Raw genomic sequence first — 8,984 nt, 5'->3', positions numbered from 1 at the left:
AGAAGATGATGATGATGAATAACTTGGTTCTAGCGCAGTTTTTTTTCTTGTCTATAAAGCATTTAACCCCCCTGTACACAACTCACTCCTTTTAAAGAAAAAAATTGAAATGTAAGGCTGTGTAAAAAAAAAAAAGAAAAAAAGAAAAAAAGAAAATGAGAGAAGAATCCTAAAATGAGAATTTTGAAGCTTAGAAAGTATTCACATTCAAATAAGTGAGAAGACTTTAAGTAGCCCTTAAGCAAAATAAATAAATAAATAAATATAAAAGGGGGAGGGATTATTAATACTTTTTCAAACAAAGATCCTAGTGACAATCCCAAAGATTTTGCCATTCTCTGTCAAGAAAAGGTGAGTGTGGACTTCAAATGTATGCGAGGTATAATAGCTCATGTTTATAGTCCAAGAAAACGGGAGGCTGAGCCAGAATTGAGGGCAGCTTGGGCTACATCATGAGCTTCAAATTAACCTGGGCTACAGAGTGAAACTGTCTTAAAATCCCCTACCCTCTTAAAAAAAAAAAAAAAAAAAAAAGCCTATATACGATAGGCAGGCTCAGACAGAAAACAAACATAATAAAGCAGGATGTGGCAGCAACCTTTACCTGACATAGCTTGCGTTGAGCAGCACTAACTCAACAATTATGAAGCGATGCTTTTCATCTTGAGCACAATGGTTCAACAGATTGAGGTGCTTGCTGCACGAGCTTGGTGAGGTATTTGATCTCCAGCACCCACGTAGACGTGGAAGGAGTGGGCTGACTCCACAAAGTAGTCCTCCATGTAACACAACACGCATGACCAAGTCTGTGAGTGCAGGTGTGCACACAGACACAATAAATTAGAATTTAAAATGCTTTATCAAATTAAACTCATACTCATGGTGAAAGCAGAATGTGCTAAGCTCATCTTGCAAAGTGCTTGGTTGTCAGTGGCGACCTGAAAATTGAGACAGCAAGAGATGCAGGGGACATGAGTTCCTGAGAGCTTTGATGGTTGCACTCCTGAACCCTGGGGCCCTGGACATAGCTAATCTCCCTCCCACACATATTCTGCTTTCAAACATCATAATAATGATGCCAATTAGGTCAAATGTCTGAAATGTTTCAACAGAGACAGAAGGAATGATGTTCTTGAGCTTATTGATATTTGCAGGACCGCTGGATTATGGATATGTTCACTTCAGGTTTCCAATCTTACATTCTAATAGTGGTTTTAGTGGCTGCCTTTTGACGGATTATTTGATTATGAAAGTCTTCGTTTTTCTTCTTATGTTCAGCCACATCATTGGTATGACACAAAACCAATCAATCAATTCAGCAAGGGGAAAAACGCAGTCAAACCCATCAGGTCATACACATTATTGTCTACATAGTTTTTTGTTAGCTTCAATACCTTATGACGTTGTCTCGGATGCTCAATTCAATATGAATGCTGCCCTGGCTGTACTTGCGAGAGCTGTGCCAATAAACTACATTTGTTAAACAATGCCATTCCAAAGAGAGCTGCTCTATGAGCCTCCCCCATTCTCCCTTCCAATCTACTCTGAAGGAATGACAAAAAAATACATTTTATCTCTACTACTTATTAACTTGAGCAAATCTGCAAATAGCTGTGATATAGTATCTTCACTAATGAAATAAGATTTACTTGACAATACTCATGTTAAAGAACATATATGTTGGTCTTTGTGTTAGGAAATATGTGGCAAGGGGTTACCAGAGCTGAGGTGCAACCCTGAGAAATTAGGCCACACAACGGTTCTGGTGTAAAGGGGTTTACTGGGGGTGGGGAGAAGTAGGACCTGGGGATGGGATAGAGACAGAGGAGTGGGCATGCAGACAGGCGGACAGATGGGAGCAGAGCCATGAGAGCAGAGCAAAGGGAGACAGAGCGGAAGAGAGAAGGAAGAGAGGGAGGGAGGGAGAGAGAGAGAGAGAACACAGGGACCAGAGAGAGAGCTGGAATGACACGCAGGTCCTTTTATTTGCCACACACAACTGGTATACCTGGTGGTGGTAGGACATGATATAAGCAGCCAGGGGAATTGCCTGCACACTAACAGTTGACAAGATGCTTTGCAATAGAAGGAAAAATTATTGCTAATTATGAAGAGGCAAAGTCCCCAGAAGGAAGCAAAAAACAGTTTCTCAAAATCATAATCCTCCTGCTTCAGTCTTCTAAGTGCTAAGGTGATGTCATACCAGACTTCAATTATTGCCTTCTAATACAACTATGAATTTCCTTAATTATTGACTCATTTTTATTTATTATTCATATCCACAGATAGTGACTGAGCTATGGCCAGACACTTTCCACTGCAACAACAGAAGCAACAGCTAATACATGTCATAACAGGTTGCTTTGGCTACTGTAGTGGCTATTCCTGGTTGTCAACTTGACTATATTTGAAATGAACTACAATCCAGAATTGGAAGGCTCACCAGTGAACCTAATCTGGAGACTGGGAGATAGAAGTTTCTGATCTGGATCTTGGTATGGAGATCTTGAGACACAGTGGTGATTGAATCCAGAAGATTAAGACAGGGAGATCTCCGAGTCCAAGATCATCTGGGATTAAAGGTGTGGTGGCACACACCTTTAATCTGGGCTACACCTTCTGCTGGGGACCATATAAGGACATTGGAAGAAGGGAGTCTGGCTCTCGCTCTTTCGCCTTCTTGTGGTGTGGGACTCAGCAACTGCTAGATCCTTGGACTTCCATTCACAGCTACTACTGAACCATTGTTGAGATTTGGACTGCAGACTGTAAGTCATCAATAAATTCCTTTACTATATAGAGACTATCTGCAAGTTCTGTGACTCTAGAGAACCCTGACTAATACAGCTACTATTTCAGTATTTAATTTCTACTGTCATCACCATTGTGATGGTTTGAATATGCTTAGCCCAGGGAGTGGCACTTTTGGGAGGTGTGGTCTTGGAGTAGGTGTGGCCCTGTGGGTATGGGCTTTAATAACTGCCTGGAAGTTAGTATTCTGCTAGCAGCCTTCAGATGAAGATGTAGAACTCCTAGCTCCTCCTGTACCACGCCTGCCTAGATACCGCCATGCTGCGGGAGCCTTGATGATACTGGACTGAACCTCTGAACCTGTAAGCCAGCCCCAGTTAAATGTTGTCCTTATAAGAGTTGCCTTAGTCATGGTGTCTGTTCACAGCAGTAAAACCCTAACTAAGACAACCATGAAAGCTGAGACTATGGGTTGGCTAGAAAGGAAGTTCAAAAAAGCTATGTGAAGAAAAGACCTCCTTGGCTCAATGATCAGCAGAACTAACACTGGGGAAAAAAATGACTTTATTACCAAAATCAATATACAGATTCAACGCAACCTCCACTAAAATCCATGACACTCTTTACAGAACTATAACAAACCCCAAATAGCCAAAGCAGCAATAGCTGATCTCAAACTATACCAGTGAGCCATAGTGACAAGAACACTACAGTCCTGCCACAGATATAGATATGCAGACTGATTGAATAGGATAGAGGCCCTAGATATTAATCCACACAGCTACGGTCATCTAACTTCTCAAAGATGCCAAAATAACATATATTGGGAAAGACAGAAGCCTCTTTGACCAATGGTGCTGGTGAAACTGGGAGACTACATCTAGAGGGCTGGAACTAAATACACATCTCTTACTCCAGGTAAAAACCAAGTCAGGGTCTGGAGAAACGGGTCAGGAGTTAAGAGTACACGATCATCTTCCAGAGGACCATAGCTCGTTTCTCAGCACCCACACTGAGCAGCTAAACTCCTTCTCAGATCTTGCATTACTCATCACCGTCTGAATAAATCATGGTTTATCAACATTCTTTCAAAAACAACAACAACAACAACAAAAAACGAATCCCAGGACTCAATGAAATGCTAGTATTAAGATATTAATGGATAGCTGGTGTGCCCCAAATCCATTCTTCAGTTTAAAACTCAACATAAACCTTCCCATAGCATCAGTGTAAAGAGTTTTAATGCCAGCCTCGGAGAGAAAATTGAGATTTGTCGTTCAGGGCAGTGGTTAAGCTGTGGCTCTGTGACAAACTGCCTGGGACCCAATCACGTTTCTCGCTGCTTTCTTCTAGTCTCTGCTAACACACTACAGTTTGAAGCAATTTTAACCCACATAGCCTTCAGGGTCCTCATGCACACCTGGAGTTTAAGATGTTGCTGGTCACCTAGGCTGGGTTTGAGGATTAAGTGAGATTATCCATATAAATTACTTATCACACGGTCTTGCATTTTGTAAGACTTCCCAATAATGTTGCCTACTTATGCTATTAACATAAAATGGCTGTTAAAATTCTTTCTTAGGGAGGTTACTGGAGAGAGAAAAAGGTGAGTCCACGTAACAGTAATTCAAATACTACATCGATTCTACCACCTGAGAAGCTGACCCCAAAATATGCACATTGTGTGTGTGTGTGTGTGTGTGTGTGTGTTCACCTCTATCAAGGCCCATTCAAAACCAAAATGCTTGGGCATTCCAATGACTCAAGTCACACCCCTGGATTTTAGCTTAGGATTTAGAACCTGTAATAACCACAAGTTGTCTGTCCTACAATGCCCTGGGAGTCAAATAAAATCTCTGGATCTTCAATAGGTGACACTCAGGCCTGAGGTCAAGAAATGACCTGTTAAAATGCCATGATGCTGCCACCAATGCCTTAAACAGCACCTGGTGACAAGGCAGGTTCAGTCTGTGAAATATGAGAGAAGGGCAGGTGAGTGAGGAGTTGGTAGCAGGTGTTGACATTTGGATCTTACCTGTCCTACAGAAGCCTGCATGTTAAGGGTTTAGGTTTCAGCTTGGTGCTACTGGTGTGTGTGTGTGTGTGTGTGTGTGTGTGTGTGTGTGTGTGCGTGTGCGTACCAAGTGAAACATGATTGAAGCAGGTTACTCAGTGTAACATGTTCCACAGGCTAGTATAATGGTAAGACCATTATAAAAAGATGGTCAGAAGTGTATTGTGGGCTGAAACATGGCACAGACATTTAGAGTACTTGTGGCTCTTGCGGAGGACCTGAGTTAGGTTCTCAGGACCCACATGGTGGCTCATAGCTAGCTGTAAATCCAGTTCTGACACCCTCTCTGTACTTCATGAACACTGCCCATATGTGTGCAAAACACCCATATACATAAGGTAAAAATAAATCCGCAATGTGTACTGTTCAGGAGAATTTAAATCCATGTGAAGCATTCTGAAACAAGGCCTTTCGTTCAAAAGCAGCTATCAGCTTTCATCTCACTCGGAAGAAAACAAAATGATGGCTGGAATGAAGAGCAGCCCAGAACCAGGTACACCAGGCATTCACATCTATCGTTCCTGCTGCACCTCTGAGCTTGCCTTGTCTCCTCGCAGTAACACATCTAACGTCTTAGGGCTGGCAGCAGAATAGACTAGACAAGTAAGACAAGGTGCATAAAGCACTGGTACCCAGACAGGCACACACTTGACTCTCAATTCATTCTAGAATCCCTTAGAATACAAAATATAGGTGGAGTCTAAAGTGGCTCACAGCTTTCATTTCTCTGCATATCATAAAACTGGACTCTATTTCTGAAAAGCAACAATCTCACTAAAAACCACTCCAATTCCAAAGATCAAAAAACTTTAAAGGAAGCCGGGTGTAGTGGTGCACGCCTTTAATCCCAGCACTCGGGAGGCAGAGGCAGGCAGATTTCTGAGTTCGAGGCCAGCCTGGTCTACAAAGTGAGTTCCAGGGCAGCCAGGGCTATACAGAGAAACCCTGTCTCGAAAAAACAAGAAAAAAAACAAACAAAAAACAACAAAAAAAACTTTAAAGGACTGGATTTAGGTAATGGACAAGAGTTATAAAAGAAGAGACAAGGCTAATTCTATTTTTAGTTCTTACTGTCGTGACTTCCTCCATTTTCGGTGGTAGATAAGCACGTGACGATACATTCCACAGTGAAGGTGTGAAATCCACTGTGAGGCTCCAGGGTTTCAGAATGGCTATTCTAACAGTGCAGAATCTTTTCAAGATGTATATATAGGCTTTGGGTCTGATTAATTTTGCTGTATGATGTTCTTTCATTGTACCCTTTAATAATAAAGTTTATTTTTAAATAAACGTTTATCTCTCTTAAGTTACATATATGCACCTTACATGTGTGTGTGGGCAGATAATTCTACCTCTAGCTGTGGAAAGCATAAGCTTGTGTGGCTGAGGATTTCTTGTTCTGTTCACAGCCCCTTTCTATGGGCAGTGAGTGCCAAGCTCTCCTGTGTTCTCTCTGGGCTGTACTTACTGGCTTTCCTGCGTCCTGGGGAAGGCTGCTTGCAAACGACTCTCCCAGCCTTAAGCTCTGGTGCTCCGTTCTCAAAGGTGAACACAAAGGTCTTGAGCAAGTTCTGTGCCCACCAGCATGGACACCACATCTAAAATCAAGGCCCCTCTTGCCTAGATCCGGGTGATGGGAAACCAGCTTTTCTGTGCTGTGAACCCGTGTTAAGAAGCATGCATTGATGACTTCATAAGACGTCCTCTCATAAGAAGACCAGACGCTCTGCATGATCGTGGAACGATTAGCTTCCTTCAAAACTCAGAGATGCTATCTTAGGAGAAAATATTTTTCAAGTCACTCCACTTAGTAACTGTCTCCAAATACTTTTTGAGAGCCTAGCATGTGCCGGACCCCAGCCAAAGGGTCTGCAGACCATTGTTAAAGTGGCAAAGCTAGGTATGGTGGTGTGTGTCTGTAACACTAGCACCCACTCAGAATGGTTAAGGCAGGACAGTGTGGTCGTTTAAACAAGAATGGCTCCCATAGGTTCACACATTTGAATGCTTGGTTCCCCATTGGTAGAAGTGTTTAAGAAGAACTGGAAGGTAGGGCCTTTTTGCAGGAGGTATGTCATCTTTGAGGCATCTTTCGTTCTCTCCTGCTCCCTACCTTCTTACCAGTCATGCTTTCTGTGTGCTTGTGGATCAGATGTAAGCTCTCAGCTACTGCTCCTGCACCATGCCTGCCTGCCTGCCTGCTGCCAAGCCCCCCCCCCCACATGATGGCAATGCTAAGGCCTTGAAACTGTATGCCAGCCTCAAAGTCAGTGTTTCCTTTCCTAAGCTGCCTTGGTCACAGTGTCTCCTCACAGCAAGAGAACACTAACTAAGACAGACAGAAAGTTTAAAGCCAGTTTGAGCCTCTCCCAAAATAATAAATAATTACAATTTTAAAGAAGGACAGTGGGGGAGGGGGGATTTCATATGTTAGTACAGGAGACAGGAAAAAGACACTGGGATTGCTAGGGGACCCATGGCAATTTCCAGCAGAAAGGTCAGAGTAGGCAACACTCAAGACACAAGTGCAGAAGATGAGGTCGCATCACAGAATGCGCAGAAACAATCCACCGGTGTGTGTTGGGTTTAAATTAACTCACTAAAAGCAAACAAAACCTTGCACTGACTGCCCCAGAACTTAAGTATTAAATTTATTTATAAAAAAAATAGTTAAACTTCTGCATCAAACCAATTATTACTTTTCCGAGATCTACGCTGCCAGCACCAGTGGCAAAGGGCCTGGGAGAGGAGCCCGGTTTCTAAGCAGCTGGGGCTGAGCATGAATCACTGTCATTCCTCCTGTGGAATCAGCATTTCTCAACCCACACACCAGGAGCTGCTAAAGAAAGAGAGGGAAAGGCCATCCCATGCGCTTCTTGTATTGATCTCCCTTACACCAAACAAAGAGATTCTCCGGGTTACATGATATATCATAATCACTTAATTTGTCTGACTGCTTTAAAAAAGAACAATGGACGCAGGGAAAGGTGTTGACTTGCAGAAATATAATCATGTTGAGGGCCTTTCTGCTCTTTGTACGGGGTTGCTTACTCTTAGTAACACGCTGTACGGGGTCTCCAGAGAAGCTGAACATGCAAAGCTCTGATCCAGACATTCCCAGGAGCCCTCAGAAAATCTAAAGCAGAAAACCATGGAGAACTCAGACACTAAGCAAGTGCTGCAGGCGGGCAGGTGGGCCCCTGCTCTGCGAGCCTCGACCCATAGTTCAATCCCTATCCTACCTGCCCATACAAGGACAAGATAGTTGTTGGACTCCTAGCAAGCATTTCCCCACAAACCACTGCATACAAGTTTAAGGTAACATTTGGACACCGTCCCTTTTTTAAAGACAAAAATGGCTCACAGAATAAGGAAGTACTGCCTCCAGCCATGATTCGCTCTCTACATGTGTGTCCAGTGTTGTGCTCCCCAGGAAAGCATTGCTCAGCCTGGCTTTTCTCAGACCTACATGACAGTGCCATCTGCAAAGGAACAACAACAACAACAACAACAAACATTTCCCAAGAAGTAAGCTGCCTGACTCTCTGAGACAGTCCATCCAATTTAAATATGGTTGGTGGTGGGAAATAAAAGTTTTATCTGTACTATTTAATGTGGCTTTCAGGAGACAAACCACAAGAGTCCATTACTTGGAATCAATACACATGAAAAATTTAACAGGGGGCTGCAAGAACGGTAAAGTTTGCCTCGTAAGCACCAGGACACCAGTTCGACCCCCAGCACCCACATAACACTGATGCCAAGGCTTATAATGCCAGTGGTTGGGAGATGAAAACTGGAGGGTCCCTGGGGCTCACTGATCAGCCAGCCTGACCTGATTGATGAGCTCAAGGCCATTATGAGAGTCTGTTCCAATGAAGATAGATGGTAGTCCTGGGCGTGACACCTGAGGTCACCCTCTGGTCTCCCCACATATATGCACACATGTGTATGTGCATTCCCACACAATACACAGGAACACACACACAGTAATAGAATACAAAGCACAAAGTGGTGATTATTTCTATAATATACAGTCATATATTGTGATGGTTCGTATATGCTCAGCCCAGGGAGTGGCGATGTTAGGAGGTGTGGGCCTGTTGGAGTGGGTGTGTCACTGTGGGTGTGGGCTTTAAGACCCTTATCCTAGCTGCCT

General features: G+C 43.2%; 1 protein-coding gene across 2 annotated transcripts in view; it reads right to left on the bottom strand.

Moving 5' to 3' along the window:
- Snx24 (sorting nexin 24) overlaps positions 1-8,984 on the bottom strand; it is a 148,390-nt gene that overhangs the window by 68,437 nt on the left and 70,969 nt on the right. The window contains exon 1 of one of the 2 annotated variants that reach the window (XM_029547150.1): positions 605-683. The exons of the other annotated variant lie outside the window; for it this stretch is intronic. The gene's annotated coding sequence lies outside the window, so the exon portion shown is untranslated. Of the gene's footprint in view, positions 1-604; positions 684-8,984 lie in introns of those variants that run through there. 2 annotated transcript variants of the gene reach the window in all.

This window comes from Mus pahari, chromosome 15 (genome assembly GCF_900095145.1).
Source record: "Mus pahari chromosome 15, PAHARI_EIJ_v1.1, whole genome shotgun sequence".
NCBI lineage: Eukaryota > Metazoa > Chordata > Mammalia > Rodentia > Muridae > Mus > Mus pahari.
The sequence above is the reverse complement of the archived record's forward strand: the minus strand, read 5'-3'. Positions and strand labels throughout refer to the sequence as shown.